Here is a 14,163-nt window from a genome sequence, read left to right on the forward strand (position 1 = left end):
TCCATTTCTCTGTCCTTTGGGTTTCTATTTTGGTCCCATGATTAGACTTGTTAAACACATTCAGACCTTTCTAGATGAGAAATCCACAGTTACTTCTAGGCTTCATTTGCATTTTTTTTTCTGAGGGAAATCAGGAAATAGCCACACTATAGAGACAGATTTTCACAAGCACGGTTAACTCCTATTAGACAGCCTCCAGTCCAGAGTCCGATAATTATAAAATGACAGTATTTGAAGAGAGATAGGATGCTGCTTTAATGAGCCATTTTTGCAGCTTTCATTAGCTCATTTTTAACACTAAAAAATATTCAATGAGTTGCCCACCAATCATGGGATACCTTATCATTATCATTGACAATTAACCATGTCATCTGATTGTCTTTTTTTCTGGGATTTAGTATTTTGAATAACACCACCCTGACTAACCAGGCACATAACAACTGTCAAATCCATGAAGATGTTGGTTTGAGGAAAAAGTGTATAACACAGGAAAGAATCTCCTCCAACAAACACTGATGGTAAACATGTCAGTGTTATGATTTTAACGGGGGCATATGGAAATATGCCCCCCATTCCATATCATATCCTGTAGAAATAGTTTTGTTGATGTGAATGAGAGGGACTATTTTTTCAGGAACAGTCCTGTATAATAAACGTGTCTTTTCTCTACTAATAGTTATTGGGGGGAAGTGATATCATGTAAAGTTTATCTTCTTAAAGGAAACCAGGGGGGAGTCATATAGAGAGGGATTTGTAATGTGTATGATATCTTGAGTTTTTAAGGATTTTTATATAAATTTCTACATTTTATAGGCAAATCAATTAAAACAAAATACAAAGAGCAAGGTATGTAAAGGCAATGGAACTATGAAAAGTTATTAATAAACAATCCTTCCAGGACTTTATAATTCAGTTAAAGAAACAGCACTAGTATCCTTAAACAGCATGTCTATCAATGCAAGTGTTTATAGGGGCTTGTGGGGTTACAGGAATTATTCTTATATGAAAAGAAGAGATGATTGAGAGCTGGGGTAAAACAAAAGGAAAGATTTGACCAGAGAGTGACAGGAAAGATGTCCTAGAGGGGCAAAGCAAGACAGAAACATGGGAGTCCATGGTGCTCCCTGTGGCCATAACTGGTATAACTCATTTTCACTCCATCAGTGTCTCCATTCCTGGGCAAGAGAGAACCCAATGGCTCTTGCATCTGCATTGCTCCCTGCAGTGCATGCAGCATACAAAACAGCACCTTGAATGTGATAGGAAATAATAAATGTGTGAAATGAAGTAAGAACAAGTAAGTGAATTCAAGAGAGAAATAATAAAAAAGGAAAGCAAATAGGAAAAAGAGAAAGTAGAAAAGAAAAAGCAATAGCAACTTACGAAACTACTAGGACAGGAAACTGAAAGGTTTATTTAAATACAAACTGTAGAAAAATTCACTTTCACTTTAAAAGGTTTGGACTTCATTTCATATATGACAGCAACACTTTGAAAAGTTTTCAGGAAAACACTTGACCCACTCTAGCAGATGCCTTTGGAATATCAATGAGCCCTTGACAGAAAGGATAGTCTGCAAATAGTAGAGAATGGAAGGAAAAATAGTATATTTTTTAAAAACCTAAAAACCGTACAATTAGGTATGGGTTTACAATTTAGGTATTGGCTTTGAAAATGAATAAAGGAGATGTGGGATCACTGATTAGAGATGAAGTCAAGGGAAACAAGTTAAAGAGAACAAAACAGTTTCCAAATTAAATGAAAAAGAAAACAGTGATGACTGAAAGGTATCAGGAGTTTGAGGTGGCTTTAGAGAAAGATAACAACTTCAGGTACAACAATGGGAATGTTGCACATGAAAAATTTCCAATGGTAGGTTGGCCCACAGCCATTGTTAAACATTGCTAAGACCTAGAAATGTCCATAAAGATGTTCTAGTTCAGGAGGTTCATCATTCAGATGGGAAACACATGACCAGGGAGCACTGCCAGGACCAGGCTCCAGAGTGAACATCAGGGGCTCTGTTCACCACAACTCACAGCCCCCAGAGCTGGGCTCACATCCAATCTTCAAACCACGTGAGGGAAGAACAGAGGGCCAAGGGCTGACCTTCCTGCTAGGGGAGCGAAGAGATGAGCCTCTAAGAGGAAAGAAGACTGTGAAAGACAGAAGAAAATCAGGTTACTCATTTCCCATGCATTCATCTTTCTTTTTAGTTAGAAGACTGGGAAGAAAGTGGACAATGGGAACCAGGCTAAAGAGACATAGTGAGGTTTTGGTCCCTATACTGAACAACAGGAAGACAGTTATGCTACTTCCTAAAATACCCTGAAGTAATAAAAGGAGTCATGCACAGAGGAAAAAACGAGTTAACAGCATAGGGTTCTGTCAATATTGTTCAAGTTTCCTTATTTGAAATTCTAATGAACTTTCCCAATAGAACTGTGTATTTTTATGGTTAACACAGATCAAAGTTGAGTAATCTGCATATTCTCTTCTTTTTGACTTTCCTGCAGAAGGTTGGCCATCTTAACTTTGCATATTACGTTGGCTTCTATCTCACTGATACCATGAGAACCTTGTGAGAAAGTCTCTGCACCAACTCACGTCTTGAGCTAAAAAGAAGCCTGCGCCAATAACTATCCTCCCAACTTTCCCAACAGATCAGAGAAAAGGCACTCGATCCTCTTTTCAAAGACCAGTTGCTCTCATCTCTTCTTTCCTCTTTAATCGCTTCTCTAAATTACCTAGGCTTTCCTCTGAAATCTCCAATGTTACCTAGTCCCTTTCCCTCTGCCTATATGTACATCCTGTCCTATTTTTAAAAACATTATATATTTTTATTACACTCCCATGTTATTACAGCTTCAAAAACCCAAATAAAATGCATAATAAACTTCCAAGTACAATATAACAATATATCAAAAAAAATCACACACATACAGACACACACACACACACACATACACATACACACATACACACATACACTATATTTCATATGGAATAGGGCTTATCCCAGAAACACAAGGATGGCTCAACAATCTTAATAACAGAAAACCTATTACTACAATTCATCATCACAATAACAGATTTCAATAGTAGCAGGAAAACATTGTCAATACAGCTTTCTAAGGAATCAGAAAATGAACAGTTTTGGAAACAGAAGAGCTAAAAGAGTTCAGGGCAATTGGTCACAAGCTACATGCCAGAGGAAGGTCGGGGAGAGTGAGGGAGCAGGAGGGGGTCCACAGCAAGTGGTGAATTGAGGGGATACAATTTTCAGTAACATTAAGATGCTCATTGCCCCCAAACAGTGATTTTACCTTTTTCCTCCTATCCCTATTTTCTGATGTTGCTGAAATAACCATATGATGAAATGGAGCTTAAATATGGCAGTCAATATGACTATATATATATATACATATATATATGGAAATTAAGTTATAACACAAAATTTATAAATTTCAACTGAATACTGGATAATTTATAATACTTGACTTTATCCTAGATAATCCAATTTTTACACAAACCTTTCCATGATTGTTGAAATATGGTCTCCAGCAATGATTTTTTTATTGCAAAATTACGTGCATTGATTCATATTTGCCTTCTCTTACAGCTACATAAGCTCCCATGTGATTGGTGTGTCAATATTTTATCAAAAGCATAATTCCATTTTTTTAAATAATACAGCCTTACAACTTCAAGAAACGATTTCTTTTATGAACAAGTCAGTATTAATAAATTTGTTCCAAAATATTTGACAAATATAAACTAGAGATAAGCTAAATAGATTCAAGTTCATGTCCCTTCCAAAAAATAAGAAAAAAAATCAAAGAAAAAAGAAATGCAAAGAGAAAGAAAGGGAAAAAGGGTAAAAGCTACTATTTTGAAAAACCAGACACTAAAGATAGCCAAGGTAATGATGTTTGTAAGCCAAACAACAACAACAACAAACAAACAATAAAGAACAGCTCTTGTGGAAGGCATGACAGTCATTCCAAAATCTGATTGAGAGCCACTCCACATGCTAACGCCTGCAGCACCAACTGTCCAGAAACCAATCTGATTTGTTAGCAAACACTGACCAAGGAAACCTCCCAGGTACACTCAGGGCTGGCTCTGGATACCTGTTTCATTCCTCACACCTTCAAACTTTGGTTAATTAAGGGGCTGAGAAAGCAGGATTTCAAAAGCTATATGGGTGACTTGAAATCCACATTGGAAACTAAGATGCAAGTCAAACTAGGTGGGGCCAGGACTGGTGGGTAAAGACTCCTGAAAAGCATGGAGAGCAACATACATAACACACACAAGTACAGTATGTAGAAATACAACTGCATATCACAGCCTGCTTCTATTTATCATGTAGTTATGTAACTGATTTAATCTGCATCTCTGCATCATGAAAATAATAATGCTAACAATATGATTATCAGCAAAACAGCTCAAAAATAGCTAACATGTAAATAGTAGGTTCTATCTTATGTACTTTATAAGTATTAATTCCTGTCTTTCTCACACCTGCCTTATCATAGGTGAAGAAACTGAAGCACAGTAAGGGTGAGTGTTACCAAGATCAATAGCTGGTAAGATACAAACCCAACCAGCCTAGTGTTTGTGCTTCTAGTCAGTATGCTATATTATTAAACTTCAGCAAATATAAAATTTAGTTTCCTATACAGCACATTTGGAAAATTACAGGAAGAAAGAAAACTTGACAGCCTCTCCACTTTGAAAGTTACTCTATTCCCACTGATAGACTATTAAGCAAAATCACTACTCACTCAGTTTCCAACTATGGACTAGAGAAAAATGAAATACAACAGGAAGCTGGGTCTCTCAAAACCAGCTACTACTTTAACCTGTGAATAAAACATCCATTGTTTTTGCCCATGTTAATAAGGGTGATGATCTACACAAAAACCATTCATCATTTTTATTACCCAAGTGTCTTTATGGAAGTATGGAGGGAAAAAAATGACAACCATGTGCTGATCTGCTTCACTGAAGTGAAGAACATTCTGAAACCAGAGCATAGGAATGATACAAGCAGTGTGGAATGCTTGCGTTTCTAAGCAGTCTAAATCACTCAACTCCAATATGGCAGAAGCGGGGTGAGGACCAGGTACTGCCCTGAAAATGGAAGAGCTGGGTCTTCACCTCCTCAACATGGGCACTTTCTGTGGGCAGTACAGGAAAAGAAGTGCAGGGCATATTCTCCGTGGAAGAATTCTGGAAGTTCTTTTTTCTGACCTCTTCCTGAAGTGGTAAAAAGAGCCATCCTACCTCAAAGGTAGGTATCTATTACGCTTTAAAGTTGACATGCTTCTCCCTTCTATGGACTTCACTTTTGGTTTCAGCGCATTACATAAACCATCCTATCAGTGAAATCTGAGCCACAACTATGATAGAAAACAAGGGAGTGGAATGTTTAAAAGCCAATACAAGTAAAAGAAGAGCACGGCAGGTCTGTGCTGGTGTACAATGCTGTGTCTTGCCTGCTACCAGTTTCCTTCCCTTTCCTTTGCAGTCTGCATTACCAGGCCCTGTTACTCCAGCAACCACTCAGAACAAGGTAAGCTCACTTTGGGCAGTAAATCAGCAGCAACCCCATGCCATGTGTATCCCCAACATAAGATACATCAGGCCTTCAGTCAACTTGGTTCTCTCTGAAATCTTTTCAGTGATTATCATAGCTTTCAGTTCCAAAGCTTCACACACTTGTCTGGTGCCAGTGTGTGAATGCAAAACACTTCGTAAGGAAGGAAACATGCACATTCATAGATGTTTAAAATATGCTGGTGAAAAACACACATATCAGAATAACCAACATCTCTTACTTATACTTTTTTATTTACTAGCTATATTTTCAGTACTGACTTGGTATCAGGAATTGTGTGAGATACTTTTACATATTAACTATTTTTATGTTTATAATCTTGTGAAGCTACAGCTATCATTTTTGTTATAAACTTTTTTAAACCCCTGAGATTTTGAGAAGTTAAATATCCAAACATGACATAAGGTTTAAGTAGCTAAACTGGAATTTAAATGCAGAATAAGACTAAGGCAATATTTCTATAAGATACAAATTAAAAATCAATTTTCCAAGAAATGTATAAAGAGAATGACGCCTTACTGCCTAGTGACATATAAGCACGGTTTAATTTATCAAAAATGGTAGTTGTACCCACCAAAGGAGAGCAAAATTAGAAAGAAGGGAAGCTGGTAATTTCCAGATAGGAGACAGGAACGTTCCAGCCTGGCTGCCTACTGGGTAGGGCACAAGTGAAGAAGGAGTACCCCAGAGAAAAACAGAAAGAAACCAGGGCACACCCCACCCAGGCAGTAAGAAGTCTAGGGTGAAGAAGATCTCAATAGTGGAGGATTTTTCTCCCTCAATAGTTTTTCCAAGACAAGTCCTATTTACATCTGCAAGTTCCAAAATGTACATATATGCTAAACCTTACTTTTGCTTTGTAGAAAGGTTGGAAAATATGAGACCAATTTTTTTTTTCTCCAAATAGATGAGCCTCTACTATTTTCAGTATAACTCCTATTGAGGGCTTAGTTGAATCAAAGCAGCTTACAGCAGGACATGACATTAGCTGCCCTGCAGTCCAGCCCTTGACTTTATAGTTGAGGGCAGATGTGTTACACCACCTGCCCAGCAGTCCAGCCCTTGACTTTATAGTTGAGGGCAGATGTGTTACACCACCTGCCCAAGGCTATGCATGTGCAGTGAGCTGGAAAATCCCAGTTCCTAAGATTTCTTTGCTGGTCTATTTTCTTCCCCATCACAGCACTAGTAGAATATCTAAGTAGAAATATGATGGCTGAACCTCACCTAACAGGGGTGTTTAGATCCTGAGATTTGACAGGTATTTATGGTATGGCCTGAAAATCATGCAAACAATTGAAAACATGACGTAAACCTACCCCTGTTTCAGAAAGGTAGTGCATTTCAATTGGTTACGAGATGGTCATTGTTTCCAGTAGAATTCTGCTTCCTAACATTTCTCTTAAAATACCCTGGAAAAATATCAAACACGTTTCTTTAGTTGTTCTATATTATCCTGCGACAATCTAACTTGGAGAAATGACGGGCCTGGAAAGTCACATGGGAGTCCCTTCCAGATATGAAGTTTGTCCACCACCTGCCCTGTCAGCCTTGGTCACCAGCCACCTGCCCCATGCAGGCCCCTGCTCCTGCCCTCACTGGAACAGCGCATGCATTCTTTCCTACCATTTCACAGATTGGTGGTTAGTATTTAATGCTGATTTACATTATGGATACATTTTATAACATGGATTCCAGGACATTAAAAAAAAAAAAAAGTGGTCTCTACCAGGCTGACCACATTATCTAAGCACATGAACATTTCTAAATGATAGTACTTTAAAGGACCAAAATTATATATATCTATAGTTATCAATATATCTAGGTCCCAAGGCCATCACACTCAGCAAGCATCCTCCTTCAAACTACCCAGTATAAGAACAAGAATGCTCTTGCGGACTGCACAAACTTAGTGACTTAGATTAAGCTTTCCAAATGCGGATTATAGTCATATTGTATCTAGATATACTGTGTATATGATTATACACAATACATATACTGTGTATTGTAATGCATATATTGTGTATACATATATAGTGTATATGTACTTATTCCTATACATGTGTATACATACAGACACATAAATACATGATAGGCACAGAAGGCAGAGAAATTCTAGATGGACATGTAAGGGTCCCTGGAGAAGCCCCACCCTCAAGCTGAAAAGCCTGAGACTGCAGCCCAAAGTGAGAGCTTATATTGTTTTCCCGCTTGAATGTTACCTTTTCCTAAAGCACCCATGGCCCCACCCCACCCCGTTCTATGGCTATAAAGACCCCAGACTCAACTGGCAGAGAGGAGAAGCTGCTGGACATTGCAGACCATGGCTGGATGTTGGACAGAAATTGGCTTGACTTCAGAGGGACAGTTTGATAGCGTAACTTTGAAGAATCCGGCCAGAGATGGCTGGACTCCAGGGGAAGATTACCTTCCTGCCCCATCCTGCCCCCTGGAAAGGGGATGCCCTTTCCAGCTCCCCTTCCGCTGAGACCCACTTTCATTGGCATTTACCACCATTTACCTCCACATTTACCACCTTTCAGTTCCTTCATGTAACCTCATTTTTCCTGGACACCAGACAAGAGCTTGGGAGTCATGAGTGCAGACACAAAAGGGCCCACTGAGCTATTAACACTTAAGCTATCTGCAGGCAGCAGCGCTAAAAGAGCACTGTAATACGTCCTCTGGGGTTTCAGGGGTCACGGGTTCTCTGCTAGATGTTGGTGCGGGCCCACAGGGAGTTGGCTCCTGCCAGCATCTAACATTACTCACCCTGGCTCCGGCATCTGCTCACCTGTGTGCTCCCTCCAGCATGGGGTAGAACACAGAGGGTCTGAGTGAGTGGAACTCACCCCTGCCAGTGCCATAGTGGCCAGCTGGTTCCAGCATGTGTGCACTCCAGTTCCCACCTTGTTTGCACACTCCCTCTCACAAGAGTTGAGAGTTGAGGGCTGAGTAAATGAGGCAGCCTTATCGCAAGTCCTGGGAAGTGTCAGGGAAATATCTTGCTTCATACATACATAGATATATAAACATAGGCATCAATGTAGTCATTCATACATATGTGTGTGTATATATATGTATTTGCCTAAGTGTATTTAAATAGATATTATAGACACTTATAGACTATAGTAGAGAGAAAAAATTACCCAAAAAATTTCTATATGAAATGAGTATGTCCCATTTATAGAACTTTTAAAAAATAAAAATATTTAATAATAACCAATTAGAGAAATTAAAACATTTCATATCAGGAAAAAAGACCCAAAATAGCAAGAAGCATAAAGCATCTTTCATTTGCATTTTCATTTGTAAATATGACACTTAAAACACAGCATTTTAAAAATGCAAGCAATGCTTTTTCAAATCTTTTTTGGTTTCTATTGCAGTCTGTTTAAAGCGAGTCAGGTGTTCTACCAAGTCTTCATATGACTTTGTTGCATTAACACATAGTATACCTAATCCATTTTTCACATGTTCATTGTAGAAAAATATTCACAAACTACAACTTTTGCAAAAGGTCTACACTCTGGGTTTGGATTCCTGTGAAGTTCACTGTTTCATCTTGGGCAGCCTTCCTGGTGGATGTCTCAGAAACCAAAAAGCTGTGATAGCTCCTTTTTACTCGATGAGCTCCTGATTGGGTCTCCCTTCAAACACCATTTGAAAACTGCAAGTCTCTTGTCACACTTTTTTTTTTTTAAACATCCTGGAATCTATGGCATAAAATGTGTCCATAATGTAAATCAGCATTAAATACTAACCACTAATCTGTGATTGTAGGAAAGAATGTGTACACTGATTCAGTGAGGGCAGGAGCAGGAACCTGCATGGGGAGGCAGCTGGTGACCAAGGCTGCTGGGGCAGGCGGCCAACAGGCTTCATGTCCAGAAGGGACTCCCGTGTGACTTTCCAGTCCTACCATTTCTCTAAGCTAGATCGTCACAAGATAATACTTAACAACTAAACATATTTTTCCTGGGTATTTTGAGAGAAATCTTAGGAAGCAAAATTTCACTGGAACCAATTATTATCTCGTAACCAATTCAAATGCACTACCTTTCTGAAACAGGGGTGGGATTAATGCATTCCACTGTCACCCCATGTTTTCAATTATTTGCATGATTTTCAGGCCATACCACAAATACCTGTCAAATCTCAGGATCTAAATGCCAGTGTTAGGTGAGGCTCTGGCTACTCTGACCCGAGGAGTTCTGAGTCATTCAAGGGTTGCCTCAGACCCACTTGGCAAGTGCAAAGAGACACTAGTAAAATGTTGTCAGCAATCTGGGTTCAAAATCTGTCTCACGGCCTAGAGTTGCCTTCCCTTTTGTTTATAACTTTTAAGATCTTTATAAATTCCTATTTCATTAAACCATCTGAAGCAATTAATTAGGATAAGAAACAAGCTGATAAGTGCCTGGGTTTTATTGCTGGATAACTCATAGAAGAAGCAATTTCTACTCATCCATCAGGAAAGACAGATTTTTTTTAATTTATAAGATTATGCAAATTCATATATTATAACACAAACTAAGCTTGACCCTCAAATTCCTGATAACTTTGTCCTTCTTGCTATGAAGTTGGTACCCAGCCTGCCACTCCTTTAAACTTTACGTGGCTTCAAAGTACTTCAAGTCACCCATAGCAAACTTTACCCACTGTGGAAGGGTTTTAATTTTGACTCCTGACGTGCAGCATATGATTTTAGGCTATAAAATCTAATTGCAAAATCTCCATGTTGTGACAAAGAACAACAAAAAGTAATTTCCTTTAGATTTATAACTTTAGAATTACAAATGATGTTAATATGACTAAAATTACAAAAATGAACAAGTTCCATTCAATAGGCACTTAGATTATTCCAGAAGTGGCCAAAGTGCTGGCTGTGTAAACAGTGATAGCCAGAAGACTGACAGGTACAAAGAAAGCCATTCGCCACCAGATAACGACAGAGATTGCAGAGGAACGTGTCACAGATTTCTTAGAGCTTTAGGGTGTGTGGTTTTAAAATATCCAGAAGAGTTCTGCTACATATTCAGAATCTGCCAGACCTCAGCTTTAAGACAATAAATCATTTGCTTAAGGAAAATCTCTTTCTGTCACATCCTCACAATTCACACATAAGTTTCCTGTCTGCCTCTTCACTACTGGAAAATCTTTATGTTCTAATCTAAGTCACTACTTCTGCAGACCTTAGGATTCAAGGGAAGAAGAAAGCTATGGGAACTCAGGAGGCAAGACAGGGTTGTGCAAGGAAGTCTTCCTGCTTGAAGAGAGGTCTAGTAAGTCCCAAGGTGGCCTCTTTGCCTCTTCGCCAAAGTACAGATTCTATCTATGCATCAGAACTAGAATATGTTTTCCAAGTCAGACCAAAGTTTTTCCCTAATGCTTAGGGTTAAGCATTAGGTGGATGTGCATCAAAAATACTGCGGCAGCACAGTAATTCATTGATGTAGTCAAGTAATACTTATTTATTGAGTACCTGTTACATGGAACAGTAGGTACTGCCTGGAATACAAAGTTATATAAGACAGACCTCTGCCTTCAAGGCATTTATAATTTAGCTAAGATGAGATACACACAAAAGAGAGTTAAACTGAAGAAGATAAATACTATCTGATCCCAGGGAAAAGCATAAATATGATAAATGCTCTAAAGCAGCACCATCCAATGAAAATATAATGTAAGCTACACATATAATTTTGTATGTCCCAGTAGCTATGTTAAAAAGCTGTTAAAAAGGGTTGGGTGCAGTGGCTCATGCCTGTAATCCCAGCATTTTGGGAGGTCAAGGCAGGCAGATCACTTGAGGTCAGGAGATCGAGACCATTCTGGCTAACACGGTAAATCCCCGTCCCCACTAAAAATACAAAAAATTAGTCAGGCATGGTGGCATGCACCTGTAATCCCAGCTACTCGGGAAGCTGAGACAGAAGAATCGCTTGAACCCAGGAGGCAGACGTTGCAGTGAGCTGAGATCATGCCACTGCACTCCAGCCCCGGGTGACAGAGCAAGACTCCATCTCAAAAAAAAAAAAAAGCAAACCATGCTATCAAAATAAAATTCATTGAGATATTTTTGTGTGTATGTATTCTAAGTCTGAAATCCTTACACTTACTGCACATCTCAATTTGGAATGGCCACATTTCAAGTACTTTGAAGCCATACCTGGAGAGTGGCTACACGATTGGACAGCACATACCCAAGATAATAAGAACAGGCTTCCTTGGTAACATGGAGGCTTTGTTGGATGGAAAAACAAATTTACTTGTCTTCTCAGAACCAGCTGCCATGGAGGCCAGCACAACCTAATCAGGCACTGATTCCAACAAAACTACCCTCCATTTACCAAATATACTGATGAAAGTAACACAGTCCTTGGAATTTGGTTGACTTGGGTTGGAATCTCACATGTAGAAATTTTTTCTGTGGAACCATATTCATCAGGTAGTTTAATAATGGGTTGATTCAGCACATCTGGAGTATTCAAGCCAAGCATGTTCCAAGATAATGTCTTGTCTTTGATTGGCTCCTGGGAAATAATATCTAAGCCCTTACAATATTCTGTCTGACAGGAGTGTCTCTCTCTCTCTCGACCTGAGATCTTTGAGCCATGCCAGATAGTTTACACTGACAATGCAGTTTACGGTGGGGACCTGTGGCCAGGCTGTATCTGGTTGACTTCAGGAAGGGCTGGAGGCTGAGTAACTAAGGTCAGTCACGCAAGTATTCCATGCCTTTGTGATCAACCCTCAATAAATCCCTGGAAACCAAGGCTACATTGTGTTCCTTTGGTTGGCAATATTCCATTCATTTTGCCAAATGTCATTTCTGGGAGAACACAGTGCTGTCCTTATGACTCCACTGGGAGAGAACAGTCTTTCCCGAGTTTTCCTGAGCTGAGGATTTATACACAGTCTTTCCTGAGCTTTGCCCCACACGCCTTTTATGGGTGCTAACTTTAATCTGCATCTATCCCGTCACTGTAATCAACCCTAACTGTAAGTATAAATGCTTTTCTGAGTTCTGTGAGTCCTTCTAGAGAATCATTGAACCTGATAGTGGTATTGGACACCACCAACTCAAAGCTTCTCCCTCTTGTGATGATAATCCCAGTAAACACAATGATAAAACCTATATAAATATCCCTGGACCAGATGTGTTAGTTTGGAAGAGTCAGAAATATATAGAAATATATAGAGTGATTTCTATATATACTCTCTCACTTTATCAGGGCACTATGGTAATCTAGGAATTATCTAGGAAGAGATCCAGTTCCCTCCAATAGCATCAGAATCTCTTAGGCAGCCAGTCTGTAGCCTTTCCAAAGGGTAAATTCCTTCCTAGGATCAAGCTTGCAACTTCTTTACATGAGTTGTAATAGGCATGTGGCTATAAACCAGACAAATGCCATTCATGATCCAGTTCCCTCTAATAGCATCAGAATCTCTTAAGCAGCCAGTCTGTAGCTTTTCCCAAGGGTAAATTCCTTCCTAGGATCAAGCTTTATTTGAGTTGTAATAGGCATGTGGCTAGAAACTAGACAAACGCCACTCATTATACAATTAGTGTGTTTCATTGTTATCTTTCTTCACATATTTTATAGCCCCTGCCCTGTTTTTTTCAAAATTAACATAAGAAGTTTCTTGCCTTATGTATTCTTACTCTCTCACAGAAACCAGTACATTACCAACAAATTAAGAAAAAATTAAAGATATTCCATTCCATTTTTCATTATTCTATTGAGCAATTAACACTGATATTTAATGAAGAAAGCCAAAATGCATTCTGCTTTGGATACATATTTCAACAGAGTGGGATAGAAGAAAAGTCAGATCCCATGTCATGAGTGTCCCCAGTTCATTGTGAAAGACACAGGTGAAGACACATTCTTAGTCTGTGGTGTCCCCATAGACTTCCAGACATATGGACTAGCTAAAAACTTTTGGAAGCCAATCAAATCCCAAGTCTCAAAGCTGTACTCTACTTGCATTGGCTTTCTCTGTCTGCAAGGGTCTACAGACCAAGGCACTCTACCTTTGGCCTTCACTCATTCTCAAATTCCCCTGCTTTTCACTTCTCTCTCATCATTCATTCAAGGAGACCCCCTTAGCCTTGTCATAACACTGATTCTCATTTCTCCATGTTGATATCAGGATTCCATCCTGTATGAATTATCTTCCTATGTACTCCCTGTTTTTTCAAATTCTAATGAATATAACAGGTCGGGGGGTACTTAAGAGTAGGGTATAAGTTTACTAATATCTGTCTTCTCATATCTAGTGAAATAGTCTTCAATGCATGTGTTAAATGGAACATGGGTCATATCAAAGCAGCATGCAGTACTATATATCATCTGTATTCTTCCTTAATAACCTCCCTAACCTCCCTCCTTTCCAGGCCACCAGACACTGCCAATCTGATATGTCTTTTTTTTTTTAATTTGTATTTATGTATCTATCTGTCTCTCTATCTATCATCTATCTATCTGGAGACTAGTTTATGGCGCTGGCAAATTTTTGTATTTTTGGTA

The 14,163-nt window shown here is 39.0% G+C and overlaps 1 protein-coding gene across 9 annotated transcripts in view; it reads right to left on the minus strand.

The window, feature by feature from the left end:
* Positions 1–14,163, minus strand: part of SEMA5A (semaphorin 5A) — a 644,602-nt gene that overhangs the window by 432,013 nt on the left and 198,426 nt on the right. The gene's annotated exons all lie outside the window — the stretch shown is intronic.

The sequence above is a fragment of the Macaca fascicularis genome, chromosome 6, assembly GCF_037993035.2.
Source record: "Macaca fascicularis isolate 582-1 chromosome 6, T2T-MFA8v1.1".
In the NCBI taxonomy this organism is placed as follows: domain Eukaryota; kingdom Metazoa; phylum Chordata; class Mammalia; order Primates; family Cercopithecidae; genus Macaca; species Macaca fascicularis.